Here is an 18,060-nt window from a genome sequence, read left to right on the forward strand (position 1 = left end):
CTTATTTTCACCAATTCACCACACTGGAGATCAATGCTTTTTAATTAATACTTTCATTCAGTTTTTGATTTTTCACCATTTTGTTCAAACAGCCTTTTTTTCGGGGATAGCAGGAATCATTTCTCTTTGTTCTGAGGTTAAATTTGGCATTAGTTTCTCTGAGCTCTGTTACCAATGAATAAAATCACCTGATTAAATCTTTTCTTCAATCTGGAATCTATCATTTTAAAAAGGACTATTTGAATTACCTCCTTCTCAATCCCAAATTCAAATTCAAATCCTAAGTGCAATAGCTATGTATTAAATTTCCTCTTCTTATCCCTCTTTTTCAAACTGGTTACAATGAAATGACCAAATTGGCTTACCTTACTGGTAAAAGATACCAGATAGGCTTTCATACAGAGGCTTTCATTGTAGATCACCATTTAATACTGAGTCCACATCAGCAGAAGACCAAAATCATCATTATCTAATGATTGCTCAGTGATCTATCTGATCATGTGTTTGGTGGCTCTAGTCCCATACTTCAGTATTCATGTAGTATGCTGGCCAATGGTTTTGTGTTGTGGGACTAACCAAAACACAAAGATTTATACTTCATGAAAAAAATGGGGTTTTGCTATATGTTTGAAGACTTTTGTTTCTGCACTGCAATAAAAACCATAAGTTTTGAAAAATGTCAGTGGGAGATATAGGAAAGGAAAAGACTACAGGCCATCTGCACCTAAAAGAAATTAGGAAGTTTTCTAGTTCAGTCGTAGGAGGAGGTTTGAAAGGAGAAAGAGTAATCACTAAGGCGCTGCCTTATTTCTTCCATTTCCCATTCCTTCATTTGTCTGCATTTTGCAATCTGCTGTCCCCAGTGGTGCGGTCATTTCTGGTCTATCAGACCCTTGTGCCTAGCATGGTTTAATCAGTAGTCTAAGTTACTCTTTTACTGTAGCAATGAAAGAAAAGCAAATAGTTAACAAGTGACTAGGAGTCTTTATAATTGCTGACCTTCAATAGTCTATATAATGTGACTTTAGGCCACTGAGTAATAAATAGACTAGTGTAATATTTACAGACATGTCTGGAATGCACTGAGTTCCTCTCTTCTCTTTCACAAAGTCATTAATGGCTCTGTTAGGAATCAGACTACCACTGTTCATGTTCCCCCAAAACACTTTTATCTCTTGACAGTTTATGCTGACCTTTCTATTTTGTTTTGATTTGTTGTTCCCTGATCTGTTTCCCAAATTCTGCAAACTGTTCAAAGGGGTTAAATGATTTCAGCAACTGGTTCTGCGAACTCAGTCCCAACCACGGATTCCCCAGTCCAGTGATCAGAAGACCTCATAGAGACAGTGTTTCTCAATCAGTTCCTTTCAGGTGGAAAGGACCATGTTGTTTGTACGAATAGAAATTTTCCTACTGAAAGTACACAACTCTCCCTCTCCAGCAGCCAGTTTCCACTGCTTTGAAACGCTGAACACAGAAGCAAAAGGGGAAAAATAGGAAATGTGTTTTGGAAAGCAGAAATGAAAACATATGGAGAAACAGTTTATTTCTTTCCTTCTTTCTTTGCCTCTAAGACAAAATCTGAATGTAACGCTGGCTTCTAAAAACTCCAGCCTTACAGAAAAGAAACAGTGTGAGTTTAGTCTTTGAGCTGCATTGGGTACAAACGATTTACTTATAAGAAGAGTGAAGGGATTATTTCCAAAGAATAAAAATCAGCACTTTTGAAGAAGCAGGTCAGATTCATATTGTTGCAGAGTTTCATTAAAAAGTTTAGTAACTGTTTGCAGCTGCCCATTAAAGCTATTTCCTTTAAATCCCATGGCACTGAAGGCAGAAAGAAGGAGTCTTTATGCCAGTTTTTGTGGATCATAGTGTTGGCTACAAACCCCTTTCCTGTGGTCCCCAAACCATTTTTGGTTTGTTTCTGTTTTATTCCAAGTACAGACAATTCAAACAGCCATTTTATGTTCCAAAACAAAAATAAAATAATGAAGAATGAAAGGAATTTACAGAAAATGGATTAAAATCCTTTCAAAATAAAACAAAAGAGAAGCACTATTAGAAGTGCTGGCTACTAGATGGTCCGTTAATACTGAATCTGTATCTGCATCAGATTACGCCTATTTTACAGAGGAAGAAATGCGCCTGGGCAGACTCCTTCTCATGTAATATCTCTGAGTGAAATCTCCCTCTGACGTTTAGTTTCCGCAGAGATTTTCACACCAGCCTGCAACGCGCTTTGATTTCCGGTGTGTGGTATGTTGCACTATGACTCAGCAAAGTATTTGGCCCTGGGGCGTATTAAAGAAATGTCGCCCTGAGCTAAACTCATTTGCTTTGTAATATTTACATCATGGAGCTAAATTTGACTTTCAGCAGAATGCTTTTACCTTTCACATAACTATTCCATGGCCCAATTACCCACATGAACCTCACTTCCTCGAAAACAACAACATTAATTAAGTAAAAGTCTAAGGCATTTTGAGCACAGCCCAAAGACGTCAGCTCCAAACAATATCTATTATCCAAGGGCTATGTGGAATGGAGAGTGACTGCAAATTTTTTTAGAGGAATTTTCTCTGTGAGGTCAGTACAAAGGAGATATCACACTTGGCCCTTTTTGCACAATAGCAAATAAGGAAATGTGAGAAATCTGTCTCATGTTATCATCTTCCTCTGATATTGGGCAAGCTATTCTTGGATTAGTTCAGCAATTTCTTTCCCTTCCATTCCTGCCCCCTCCATTTCTGCACATGTGCGATAAACATCTGTGCTAGGGCAATGACACATTTCTCACTGCAGACCCATTCCTTTCCCTTTTTAGGGAGAACGGCTCTCTAGAGGGCTCCGCAAGTGGCAGCATGTTAATATTTATTTGCACTTATTATATAAAAGACAATTTTTCAGCACTGTAATGTCACTGTTTGGATGAGAGTGTGAGATACACAGAGAACACAGACTGCAGAAAAAAGTCATTTTAATCCTGCCTAAATTCAACTCACTTTGCCAAATGTTCCTGCCTGACAGAACTGCCACAGATTATACACAGTAAAGAGGAAAATAAGAAAGCAAACATCTATCTTAAGCAAAGACATCTTCAGCTAAGGAAGAAGAAAGACCTGGAGTCTTCTAAAAGCTACTGTGTCGTTCGCAGAGCCAGTCAATACACTTTGAAAAGATTTCTTTGATGCAGTGATTGGAGTGACACAAAACGTGAACATGAGAGATTCAGTTAATACATTTTCACAGGAAGAATTTACCATTATGTCACACAGAATTTGTGCAATACTTTGTGTTTACTAACTGCTCCAGAACTGGTCATGCTCATCCAAGGAGCAGTTCTTCCATTTCAGCTTATCGTACACAGCTCTCATTTCCCTGTTACTTTTTATTACAATATTCCAAGTGAAGGTAACAATGCAGACACTTTTAAAGGAGAAACACATGCATTCCAGCTTCCCTCTAGGAAAGACAAAGAGATGGCTTTTACTACACAGCTTTGTGTTTCTCCATGAGCTATTTTGATTCCTTTTAATACAAATACTACTATAAAAATAAAAATTGCAGTCTTTAAATATACAAGAAAGGAAATGAGTACTTCACCAAGTAAGTGCTTGAACAACCTCCAGAGACAAAGTACATGAGACAGAAAAGCCACATAAACAAAAAGAAGAAATAGAGGAGTGAGAGATGATGGGAAACTGTAAAAAGTGGAGAAGTAAAATGAAAGCCAAGACTTATTTATTTATTCTGTATGCTGCAAAACAGGGGAGTAGATGGAGGGGGTTTCCAGTAATGAAAAAGACATTTTAAAGTACTTACAATGGTTGCCAATGTATTTCTACTTTGCAAAATAAATTTGCTTCTCCCTTTATCATCTTCTTCATTAGTCACTAAGCTTTCTGTTTGCAAATCCCTTCCTCTTTAGCATGAAAGGTGAACAATTCTGCTGGGGTTGGTGTCTTTTCTGTGCAGTGCATATCTGCCCGTAAGATGTTCATATACTGAAAGCAAATTTGGGGGGGCACAGATGGCTAGATCTATTTTCCTGTGATTATCTGGCAACAGCTGATTTCTCCCTTGCAACCCAGAAGGATTTCTGCTGGTTTGCTCTGTTTCACATATAGTCCTTCTAGCTGGATTTCTCCATCATTTGCAATTTGTATTTGGCAGTACACTTCCTCATGGAGCTGAGCAGTTGGGATCTCATTCTGGTCACCTGGGACTCTGAATATTGCTTTTGCATTATTACAGTCTTGGTTTTGAAAACCTTCCTGAGTTAAGCCTTGGCTACCTTTTAGCCCTTCTCTTTGAACCTCAGCAGTTTAGCACTTGATGTTTTCTAGGAAACCCACAATTGCACCTGAAATGAACAGATGAATGTCTTTAGACCAGACCTTTCATTTCCTATCACTTTACTTTTCAAATGACAATTTCAGATAATGTGAAGTGAATTTAAGAAATCTGGCTTGCAGAGTTTGTGCTCTTTTACTGTGCACAATGATAGCCTAAGAATGTCTGTGTTTCTTAGTTTGTTTTACTTATTTCTTGTTTATTTTTAAAAATATTTGATATGAGAAATCTTGTCTTCAGTTGGTTCTCTGAAGTTTTGTGCCAACTCTCACTCTTTTTGGAAGGGGTTTTTGAACAGTCTGACTAAAAATCCTTCCTCTTTCACTTGTTTGACTTAAGAGACACCACAGTTTCACTAGTTCTGTACTCTTCTATCAGCCTCTTCTAGAGATACTGCTGCATTTTTCATACAGAAAATTTGAATAACTTCCAAAATGAAAGCAAATACCCAAAAGTTTCAGACTACCTTCATAAATCATGCAAAATGTACTCTTTAAGACTCCCACTCTCAAAAAAATCCAACAAAAAGCACCCAGAATACCATTCTTCTTTCCTTCCAGTGGTTTCAAAAATCACAGATCTTCTCTTTTTATCTCCATTTTACAAGTAGAGGGAAAATGATGATTCAATATATAGTTATTTCTATTGCACAGTGCTCTAAATGACTTGTCAGACTTCTGTGATTTCTTTTTAAGCACTATATTGGACATTCCAGTATGAAAAAACACTTATTTCATCATTGCAGTTATAAGAAGAAAAATGGCAGTACTGGATCAGCCCAAAGGTCTGACTAGCCCAGCATTTGCAACAGTAGTCATAAGTGGATGGCTGAGGAAAAGTATAAAAAAAGGCATGCCTAAAGTACTTCCCATTAAGAGTTCCTAGCTTCCCATGTTTTTCAGCTCAGGACCTTCCTGAGCTGAATGTGGTTTCTATATATTTAGTAACTCTTACTGGATTTTTCTACCATGAACTTGTCCAGTCCTTACTTGAGCCCAGGCAAATTTTTATTATCCATACTGTTCTTTGGCAAGGAGTTCTGCTGTGCAAAGAACTATCTTCTTTTGTTTGCCTCTGCTTCATACCAGCCTCGTTCAAAATTCTCTGGTTCTTTTATTGAATGCAAGAGTGATCCTTTTCCACCTTTTCCATGCCTTTCATGATTTTATAGACCTCTAGCTTACCCCTCAGCCATCTCTTTTCTATGTCAAAGAATGTTAGATTACTTAGACATTCCTATATTTTTATGATAACAAGATAGGCAAATTTCTAAACACTGAGTAGTCCACATGCCTGGAAAGAGATTTTATCCCTAAGTCTAATGTTCCTCAGCTACCTGTGAAGGTTCAGCACTTTTGCCCTCTGACTCTACAATGTTTATATTCACTTTCCTTGACTCCACATACATATTTAGAGTTGGCCTATATGGATCTGTATCTGCTTCTAAAGCTTCACTTACTGATAAATATACTTACAATTTTTTAACAGGCAAAGAGAAGCTCTGTTTTGAGCTTGGAGCCTGAATTAACCTAATTTACAATTAAGGGTTTAAGGATTAAAGGAAAACAAAACCACCAACAGTTTTTATGATGGAATATGGTATCTCTCGCAATCCACATGAATTCACAATGAGCAGTTTCTCATACGTGCAGGCAGGTTCCTTTGATGTAGTATAGAAAAACAATACCCAAACAGTTGCATCATTACAGCCTCATAAATAGCATAGGACTGGGGACAAAATTTATGCCCTGTACAAGTGGAGGTTGTTCTGGCTGAAGTCAAGGAGAGTTACACCCAACTATAGAAGGCCGGAATCTGACTCTTCCAACCTCCAGGGAGAAAACAGGATTCCACACTACTCGTTTAGCTAAGCTTGCCAAGATCTCCCCAGGCAAAAAGCTTTTTAGCATCAGTAAATGGAGTTGCAAAATTGGGTCATATGATATTGTCTTTTAGCATGCTAAGCAGAGTAATTGCATATAGTAGTCTAACTAACCCAAATTCATAACAAGCACAGAATTATCTATTCAATTTGTACACTACACCCTGATACATCTTATCTAGCTGTAGAGACACATAAATGAAAGCTTTGGAATAATCACAGATCTTAACTGATCCACCCACTTACATTCATCAGGATTTATCTCTACACTGCTCTCACAAAGATTTTCCCTTACCTACTTTTGAACACCACTCAGCTGGTGACTGGCAACACTGGCTACATGGCACTTGCATAATTCTTTGACAGTATTTCAGAGATGCCGACAATCAATAGAGACATTTGGAACCAGTTACAACTGCAGGTACCCACTATGCTGTCTTTAAAAATGACATTTTCCTACCAATCATTGCCCACAGAGAGCTGCTGCAGGGACACTAACACTTAAGAATGCAGACCAGCCACAGATTTCTCTATCACAGTGAGATCAAGCCTAAACTTTGCAAGCTACAATTGCCCATTAGACAGCAGTTTTCCTGCAGCTCTACTGCCCAAGACGGAGGGCCACTGTATTGCACAACAGGACTCCTCAGGGCTCCATCTGCAAAAATCCGTAGGTTTGCTGCACTGTCTAGTTTAAGCGACTGGATTTATTATCCAATACAGAGAGAAAAGATGAAATCTCCAAAAGATGTCCAGCTTTTGAAAAAAAACAACAACTTGCAACCTTCATATCGTATCATCTATTGCAAAGCTCCAGAACCCGTGAAGAAGATTCCACCAGCTCCCACAACTCCCACATGCACACAGAGATCAGAACTAGCCATAGGTAAGTAGGTAATGCAAAAATAGTGCTTTACTATTCTCATACTGGATAAACTGTTCCACCCTTACTCTAGGGAATATTTAGCTCATTTAGGCACACCCGCTGGCTGAGTCAGAACTGCTACAGAATGCAATAGGTCCCCATTTTATTCCCAGGTTCAGCGTGGTGGTGACTTTAACCCTTCTTTCACCAATATACGTGCCAATTTTTTTTTGATCTATAATTGCAAAGATTTTGTAGGGAGACAGTTAAAGCAGCTCTTTGAACAACAGAAGCTGCAGTTGCAGAACTCATCTGTAAACATAACTTGTGCTTACACGTTGGTCAGGGTCATCAGCATGTTGGCAAAGAGGTGGAGACTTTTGTTCACCCTGACGACTGCCAGATCTATGCTATTTAGTCACAAGTGTATAAAGACATCTATTCAAACTCCATTCACTTTTAATCTGTAGATTTTTTTTTCGTTAGGTGCTACAGCATATACTGATTCATTTTTATGAGGTCAGTTTATGCACCTTCTGCATTGTTTTTCAATTACATCCTGCTTATAGCAGGATTTCCTTGCAGAATGCCAATTACTTCTCCGTATGTATGGCTAAATGAATTCAGATTAGATATTCATCACCATACCAACAAAAAGATCACCATGATAGACCATATGGAGGATAAATAACCTAGTCAACAAATTAGTATAAAATACCAAATTAAAATTCATAAATAGAGCTACTGATGCAATTAAATAAAACATACTGATTATAATTTATCTCAGTGTATTACAAAAAAAAGATTAATCCACCTCATCTCATTAGCTATTGAATTTCAGTCACTAATTATGTATATTATAAGCAATGTTTTCCATTTATGTAAATGGGAAGTTTCCTTCTGAGATCACTGGTTCTCATTTCAACTCTACTAGCTATCAAAACTGTCTTCCTTTTATATCTATACTAATTTATTATCTGTGCAGACACAAAATACATCTCTACATACCATGAACACATGTATTTTTGCACTTAATCACACCACTTCAAGGAGTTTCCAATAACTTACATTCTCTAAGTCCTTTATCCTACTAGTGCACCTTGTGCCACACAGAAAAGCAGCAGCACACAGGAGTTGCAACACACTGAAAATACCCAGTCTACAATCAGCTTTGTCTGAGTCAACTGTCCTGGAAAGAAAAGAGAAATATCTCCCAGCTTGATAATGCAGAAACTGGGAACACTCAGTTCCCCATTATAGCCACATCTGTAATGCTGAATTGTTAATGAACAAATATCCCTGTGTCATAGTATCTTGCTCTGCTTTCACTTCTCCATGAACCAACTTTAGTCTCAGTCCTAGAAATGGTGTGTGAGTCATTCTGCTCTTCTTAGGGCTATTCACATTCATAACGTTGCACATGTAAGAGTGAGATCTCACTGGCTTGCACCAAATTCTGAGATCTGTCCTCACTTGGGAGGACTCCAGTGGTGATATTCAAAGGGGACCATACAGGGCTGAATGTTGCTGAATATGCACACTGGTAGCTGAGCTATCGTCCTATCAAACAAGGCAGCATGGGTGAACTGGCTATTCTCTACTAATGCTAGGCAATAGTACCGTGATACTAAATGTATGATGCACCAGACAATACCATGATTGCAACTATCGTCACCACTTAAGTCTTACACCCCTCTCAGCACAAACCTGCATACTCCAGCTCTGCACCACCAAATTCTCGTCTGGCCTAGCTCCTCCCCTCCCTCTTTCCCATCTCCTCCTCACAACAGCACCAACCCTTCCTGGACCAGCCCCTCCACTCTTGCAATGCAGTAGGAAAGGTCTAGCAGGAGGCAATACATCTCCCTTGCCTCGTCTGGCAGAGGTGCTTCAACATCCCAGCAGACAGGAGAAGTGCTGTGCAGGTACCATCCATAAGCCTCAGAGGAGGGGTGGGAAAAGGAGGGATCTGTACTGGTGTAAAGGGTCTGGGTGGAAGTCCCAGAAACCAGAGCAACAGAAAGTGGAGTCCCACAGAGCAAATTCTGGTCCCACACCAAATTCAAATCACAGAATCACAGAATCACAGAATCACAGAATCACAGAATCACAGAATGGCTGAGGTTGGAAGGGACCTCTGGAGATCATCTACTCCAACCCTCCTGCTCAAGCAGGGTCACCTAGAGCACGTTGCACAGGATCACGTCCAGGAAGGTTTTGAATCTCTCCAGAGAAGGAGTTGGGAGCATGGAAATAATGCAGAACAAGTAGAATAATGGAATAAAAGCTCCTTGCCCCTACCCACAGCCTCCCTTCCCCCCCAGTTCCAGCTATCCTTTCTTAAAAGGATTAATGGTTTCACAATACTTTGTGGTATTGCAATACTTTTTTGGTGTTGGTTTTGAAAAGAATTCAAATGTATCACTCATCGCAACTGTGTACTGATTTAGCAGAAAAACAGCATACAGTCTTGCTTGACTTTCACTTCTCCATGCAGAGAAGCCATAGGGGGGGCAGAGTTTTTCTTGTACCCTTGGCTGAATTAACTGTTAGAGGCTTGGACCACAGAGAAGGAGCTAGAATGCTTCTCCCAAGTCAGGAGAGTGGAAAGGAATAGGCAGGAGTAATAAACGGAAGGACCCTTTACTCCCCATTCCTCGTTTCCCTTTATTACCACTACGAGCTAGCGCAGTTGCGAGATCACCTGCCTCACGCAGTGAAGGACCCTGCTCCTCCACCCTGCCACCAATGCAAAGGGTAAGCAGGGGGCAGGAAGAGGGCTGCTCCTGAGGCAGTGCTGCTGTGTAAAATCGCAGTCTAGCCCTAAGCAGGTAAACAACACACTTCCCTCTTTTACACACTGGTTATATTTCTGGACTTTGTGCTGTATACATGAAACAGAGGCGCCCCTGTCAACTTCTGTTCCCAATTCCCCATTTCAGTTACAAACTCCTGTTTTCAGAGGTTGGTGACTGGATTCCAAGATATTTTTACAGCACTGAGCTCAGACAGTCCTTTTGGAAAGTTGGAAGGGAACGGACTGAAGTTTTGTCACCGTATGTGAGAAGGCAACAAATAAAACGAAGTCTTCCAATAATCTTTAAAACATGCTTTTTGCTTGGACTTAAAGCTTCTGAAAGTGCCAAGATGACAGCAGCAAACATCAAAAGGTGTTTTATCTCCAGAGCAGACACATTTAGCTCTTTCAGCACACCCTGCAAGTGTACCTCACCCTTCATCCAGTAGAACTACTCAGAAGACTGCTAACATCATGCTCATCCTGTGGTGTGTCTTCTGAAACTACAGATCATTGATGCTAATTTGATAGAAATTTTTGGGGGTATGGACTAGAAATTAAACTGAGACCAGTCACTGTATTTGACATACTGACTACACAGCTGACAGGCAGCAATGACAGCTTTCAAGAAGGATCTTTCATCAGCTAATTCTGCAGGTTCAGTGTTCCACTTACCACAGCATCTTTGGCCGCTGCAAAACTCCCAGACGGAAATACGCAAGCTGCAACTTTTGCTGAATTTGAAGGCTGGAAGAAATCAATTGCAGGAGCATTCTGAGCTCATGTAGCTATTGCATAATGCAAATGCAGCTTACACCTCCCTAGTCTGCAGTGGTACAATTAGGTTACTGTACCACTTAAAAACTGCTCTGACAACGAGTGTCCTGCATTGTTCTGTCTCCTGACATTTCCATGGCTTTTCAAATCTCATTATAAGTATTGAGGATTTTACCCTTCTCTGTGCATCCTAATTCTTTTTCCCCTCTGCTGTTGGCCTTGTACAGACTGAAAGTTTTCTTTCATGTCTGAACAACATTCACATACCATTTTTGTTGTCCATAATTTATAGTGCATATTTTATGTGGTCAGGTATTATTTAGTTTTGCATTCTGAGATGCTGGAGTCCTACTCTTAGATTCAGCCACGCTTGGCTGGACAGTTAAAGATCTGTTATCAGGATACTGTGGTACTTTGCTGATGACAGGTGGCAACACATTGCCAGGGAAGGGCTTTTTGATGAGTTTTATCATACCTGCAGCAAGAGGTCCCAATCTCTTCTGGACTCTCTGGTCCTTACCAAAATAAAATGGTAAGTAGGTAGCTAGGGAGTAGTGATGGGAGCCATATTTTGAATTTTTTGTGAAACTAATGCCAAAAAAAATCATCATCTAAATACACAAATCCAAAAACCGTAACACTTAAACATCCCCATGGTTTTGCCAGGGAGAAACAAGAGTGGGGCTGCTCTGCAAGGAAAGGTGAGCTAGGAGCCAAGAGGACGGCAAGGCAGGCAGGACAGTGACCTCACAACAAAGGTCGCTTTATGTGGTCTGGTATTATTTAGTTTTAGTGCCCCTTCCCACAGTGCCCAAACAAGATGAGCAGAGCAGGTCCAGTGACAGCAATCAGGATCAGCCACAGCCAGTGAGCGCTGGACAACTCTGTAGCCACGAGGCAGGTCCTAGGTCGAGCCAGGCAATCAGGCCAGCAAAGGAAGGCGAGGACCAACAAGGCACAGGCCAGGCACAGGGTGCCTGCAGTGTCACTCAGGGCAAGGGCTTGAGCCTAAAGGCAGCCCCAGACAAGACTCCTGACAATCTCGCTATTTTCACAGCAGCCTGATCCAAGGTTACCCAGCTCTGCCATATAAGAGCTGAACTTGAACACAGCTTCCTAGGATGGGAAGAAGAGTTTGCTGAGCCTGTTGGTGTGCTCAGGTCCCTGGCAAGTTTCTGGAGACCATCACTGAAGGCTTTTCTCTTTTACATTGTTGGTCTCCGCACTCCACAGCTGACCTGATCGCTCTGAGCTGGGGACCTGTCACCATGGTCTGGCCCAGGCAGCGCTGAGGATCCCCTCCCCTTCTCCACAGCAGCACACAGCTGTCCTGTTCCAGCACCATCCAGCCTCTCACGCAGACCCCTTCTGTGACTCTCTGCATTCACACAGCTCTAGTCTCCTCTGACACTTTGACAGGGAGAGAGGAACATTACTAGCTAGAGGAGAGGCAGAGGCAGACAGCTCTGAACCCAGTGCCCCTACATCTCCAGTGCTGGAGTAGAGGGGCTAGGTAGGTACTCTTTCCTCAGCCCTGGGAGGACATTGTCAGAGGCCCAACAGGGTCAGTCTGGGCCATGCTGGTGATACCAAGAGGAATACAGCACTAGAACCTGAGATCCTGCCAGGCTGCAATCGTTTTGCATTTGTTTGATATCACAGACATGTGGAATTGCAATATAACCAGCATATCGCCTACCGCTAGCACACAGAAGGTAGATCCGTGAATAGGCACACAGGGTATACCCATGCGGTTTCCTCACTGAGTTCCAAACTATATCTCTGACTGTGCTGAAAATATACAGAAAAATAATGTCTAAAACACCAATGCACAACTATGCTACTGAAGCCTACTAACGTTTTTGACAGGTATCAGAGAGTACTCTGTTCCTAGAGGAAGTAGATACACACATTCCCCACAATTTATATTACTAGTTTAGTATTTTCTGGACACATTTTTGCTATGAAAGTTATATTAATTTCCCAATCAACAACAGGAGAAGAGTTCTCAATCAAAATCAAAAATTAAATGCATAGAAACACCAAAAATTAATGCTTCACAACATCTTTTTCTATTGGTGTTTGTCATTGCAGATAATACACAATGCTTGTGACACTTATGGAAGGAGCATGGAAGATAAGACTGGTGTTTCCTAAGGACAAACAGACTATGTAGTCAGTAGAGCCTCCAATGATTTAAGTCGTAACTAGCTAGATAACTTCTAAAAGGTATTGCTTTCCTGCATACAAATTGTTTGAATGTATTATGAGCATTTAAGGACATACTCACAGAAGGTTCAAAGGAGGAGGAAGACACATGAGAGAGATGATGACACGGCATTATTATATAGAATAGCTGACTGCACTGGAGCAGTACACAACAAGGTGTTTATGAGCAATCAGGGAAGATCTCCCTCCAGCGAAGGTACAGAGGTTCAAAATGGGGACTAGCAGGATCAGCTGGAGACATAGCTTGTACCTCAGTCAGGTAACAGAGCCATTCCTACTGCAACCTTTTTAACAACCATTAGGAACATTAATGTGCATCATCATTAATGTGTCACCTGCATACTTAAATGACCTACCTTATAGGAGCTACATCATTACATTCCAGGTTACCTTCCTGTGGATTTCAAATATGGATTACCAGGTTCCTCTGATTTATGGAGGAATTCCACCCTTGTACAAGAGGGACATGCTTAAAAAAATACAGAGAGAAGCCGCATAGGCTGTCCTGTCATTAAAACAATACGAGTTCTACTTTGGACACTGCTGCAGCAGACTCATTGTGTCCTTGTTCACCTCCTGTGCTCTGGTTCACTAGTCTATTTATAGTATGAGTTCTTCAGGGCAGGGACCAGTCTCTTACTGGGTACATGGCTCAACACAGATGGCCTGATGGCAGATAGCACAGTATAATAAATCAGAGCTGCTAGAAATTTTTCCAGTGGAAGACAGACTTCTATTCACTGTTTTCAAAATGTTTGCATTTCTTTACTTTTGGAATTTGAATTTCTCGATTTTACATTTTTGTCTCTGAAGAGGAGTTAGAAATTTGAGGTACTTAAAATCTGAAACTGATATTTTAGCCCCCAAACTGGGCTGAGCAGTGATTCATGACCCTGTTTGTACCCTTCAGATTCGGGGATGCTTAGAGGCTGAAGAGGCCCCCTCATGAGTTACAGCATTCTCAAGACACAACTATAGATCTTCCCTAGCACAGCCTCTACTCAGAGTCCTGTTAAAAGGCAGTGTAACATCAAAGAAAACCAGAAAATTAATGGCTACTGTATTTACAGGAGTACACACATAGCAGCCTCAGCAGGGGAACACAATCCACCCCTTGAGATCAGCTCTGTTGCGAATAAAAACAAAGTTTCCAGAATTACAGTACTGGAATGGACCATAAGTCCAGGCTTCTACAGTCACAGACAACAATGTAAAAGACTCTTTAGTCCAGAAGGGTCCCCACAAACCACAAAATAAATCCCAACACCATGTAACAAGCCTACGACCTGTGGTGCAAAAGACCAAAAGCCACAGGGACTCTAGCGTGCCACAGGAAGAGGGCAGGAAAGATCCGGCTCGCCACCAATATCTTTGGCCTCTGCAGAAGCCAGGCTCTTGGGATGTGAAAATTTAATGACTTTTATCTTGGGTTGTGTTTTTTCAATCTGACAACAATTGTCAGTTAAATTACTTTTGACTTGTGCTAGATAGCTAAACTAAGCCCCCAAGTAAGTCCAGATATTGTATTTTATTAGGAAGAGAACATTAAATAGCTATGCATCCCTAAGACCATTTTCCTTTTGTCTCAGCAACTCAGGGTCTTACTACCCTGTTGCTCCACAAAGGAACTGTGTATATGTGCACATTGAACACTGATACAGGCATTCATACATTAAAGGGTCCTTTCCTGTAAATAGTAACTGAAGATAGCACTTGTCAGCCTGTGTTGCAAACTATGTTTGTGGAAACAAATGAGAAAATGTGTCTGAGACACAAACCTGTGATTTTTCTTTCCTATTTTAAAGTTCCCAATTTTGGAGTGAAGCTGATTTTGCCTTCTCGAAATGCCATATGAGCATCTGGTCGGCTTGGTGGTTAGTTTGTTTCTGTGCTTCCTACATGATAAATGATATCCATGGTCACATATAACCTAGCGCATATTTTTATTGCATTTGCAAAAGGAAGGCAACAACAACAACAAGGAAAGTTTGGTTCCAGAGAGATGTAGAGCCAATTTGGACTTGGCAGGCAAATGTTGCTTTAAAAGTAGCCTGACAGACCTCCCAAACTATAAAGAATATGGCATCAGAATATGCTGAAATGGGAATTTTGGTTTGTTGCGAAATTAGAGTATATTATTTTCCCTTCACTGCAGTTTTGCTGTCTAGTATATAGACTATTTTCTTAAAAAAACTCGGAATCCTGCTGTTCTCAGTAGGAGTTGCATATTATGGCAGTGCTGTTGGAAGTCTTACTTAGAATGACTGAAATGTTTTTGCAGGGTGTCAACTTCCAAGTCATCATTAATGTTTACAGTCTCAATAGCAGCTTGCATTGCTATAGTAACCCTTAAAGGAACATTCCTAACAGAAAACTAAAATAAAAGGAAGACACATTTTTACCAAACATTCCTAACACAGGGATTGTTCTTGGGCTATTTTAGAAATTTATATTTTAAACAAAGGCACCCTAAAGAAAAAGAGGGCCTTTCATACTAGCAAATCAGTTTTATATACTGCTGCCTGATGGGATGTGACAGAACTTGGATAGATGCCCCTTTTAAAAAATATAACTTCTGTCAGCTCAGATTGAAACAAGTATGAGAACGGGGTTAAGGAAAGCGAAGTTTCTTGCCAGCAAACTTTTTTGTGAGGAATTGCATGGCTATTAATACCAAAAATAAATCTACTGTGATCTTTTTGTATTTACCTCTAGGCCAAGTTGTAGACAAGAAAGCTATCTTCTAACTATTTAGTGCCATGCATTTGAGAGAGATCACTGATATAGCAGCCTATGCTTTATAGCCTAGCTTCCTCAGCCTGAGCTACAGTATATTTGGCAATCTTTTTCCCAAGCATAAACAAACTGTTTTAAAATTAAAATCAAATTTAAAATTTAAAATTAATGTAATAAAATTAATACATTTTTATAGTCAAATTTATATAGATGAATTTGTTCCATGTTTATCTAATATTTTTTAGTGTTTATCAAAAATACGGATTTATTCCATAAAGTAGTACTCTGGCAACTTTCATTTACTAGGAAAATCCTGAACCCATTTCACAAACCATTTGTCTGCTAATAACAACAGTGTGTTCTTATCTTCCAGGCTGTTGGAATGTTACAGCCGGGGAAGGTTGACCAACTCTGAGCATTTTCAGATTTGTCAAATCATATGCATTTTTTCCTGTTGCATATGTCTTTTAACAGTATTTGACATCAGTTATGACAAAGGGAAGCGCAAAAGCTAATTTGCTTTGTAAGATATCAAACTTTTTGCAAAGCAGCAAGAGGAAGCTTTTTCTGAAAAAAACCTCTAGCAAACAGGAAGCCTAGAGGAATGAGCACAGTCCGAGAAATGAGAGTCATATCCTGATTCTCACTGATCTTACAAGCACCCTACAAACTTTATTTAGTTTGAACTCATAAGATGGCTCTGCCCCAGCTTTCCTACCAGTCCGAGTAAAGCAAAGTTAAATGACATGGTCAAAGTCACAAAGTAAGTGAGCATCAGAACTTCCAGAAGAACTCAGGTGTCTAAGATGAAAACATCTCGAATGAAACAGGCATCATTTTAGGCTGTTAAAGCTCAGTGCCCTGAAGACACATCAAAAAATGCCTGTTTATTTCAGACTTTCAAGTTGACTGGATTCTTCTCCCTAAACCATGTATTACTTGATTGGCATATGAATATCCTAAAAGTAATACTAATTTTCTACTAGTTACCATCTTTGTTACCTCACGGGTGTTAATGGGATTATGAGTATGGAAGAATACGATTTTCCCAGGGCTCTCTTAGCAAATGAGTGAAAGTTACTGCTCAAGCAGATTAATTGCAGGGTTTGCAGAAGAAAACTGAGCTCTAAACCCAGTTTGGATGTGAAGTTACTTTGTAGTATAAACCACACCTCTGAACCCTAGTCTCTCTATCTAAAGTGCAGGCAATAAAAGCAATTTACATATGAAGGACTCTGTGAAAACAAAATACAAATTAGATGTTCTATGTTAGGATGGATTTGGGGTTCATCACTTTACAGAAAGTAATCAATATGTACTTCACTATGTTATATTATGTGTTTTTGACTAGGTTAGAAGTACAAGGTACACAGGACAGGAGAAAGGAGAAGATGAACAGATAAACAAAACTGTTTAAATCAAAATTCCCCACAGGACTACATTGCATATTGTCACCCCCCAATTTTTTTTTTTTTGAAAGTATTTGTGCTTCCTCATGAGTATTCTTATATAAAAATGCCAGGGCTGGCCCTTAAGAGTGAAATACTGCCCTAGGATGTAATAGGTGAACCAGGATGACTTAACCTAGGTAGGAAACACCATTGAGGAAGGTGTCTAAAAGCACATGAACACAGAAAGGCTGTAACCAAAGCAGCCTTCTTTACAGACAGTAGAAACAATAATTGTGTGCATTCCTTCTCCTGGATGACTGAGCCCAAGAGTGTTGTTCCTGGCTTTGCCTATTTCTGAGCTAAATACGAATCTGATGTAAGGACCTCAAGTAGATGTACCTGACACCTCTTTCAGGCACTAGTTTATACTCGTTTAGGCTTCTAAGACACATACTCAGTTACCTGGCCAAATTCAGAGGTGAGGCTGAATTCTTAGTACTTGGATAAACTTACTCTATCTCAGATTTCCTCCTGTTCAATCTATACTACAGAGCCACTCTTTCGAAATGCGATATAATCCATATTAGCAAGGATGTCTACAATTGATTATGTTATGTCTGTAGGTTTTACTATCTTATTCTAGATTTGCTTAGATCCAAATCCTCTACAATGCGTAATTCATGCAAACTCCGATTTACATATCATGAGGGTTAAGGACAAGTTGTAAGGTTGATACATAGATGCAGGGAATTGTAAAGTGTGCCAAAGACAGGTTTTAATAAACTGAAAAGCAGCTGGACCATGTTTATAAAGCTATTTAGACACCTAAAACACCAAGGTGTATCTAGCGGGATTTGCAAACAGAGCAAGCAGGCCAACTGTCAAACTCCATCTGACAGCCAGTACAAGTTAGGAATGATGGGCCAGATCCAAAAAGAGGTTCACATGTCAGATGCTAAGTATTATGAAGTCCAGAAGTCAGGCACCAACTGTGGACTCAAAAACCTTAACCAGAATATATTATACA

Source organism: Apteryx mantelli, chromosome Z (assembly GCF_036417845.1).
Source record: "Apteryx mantelli isolate bAptMan1 chromosome Z, bAptMan1.hap1, whole genome shotgun sequence".
NCBI classification, from domain to species: Eukaryota; Metazoa; Chordata; class Aves; order Apterygiformes; family Apterygidae; genus Apteryx; species Apteryx mantelli.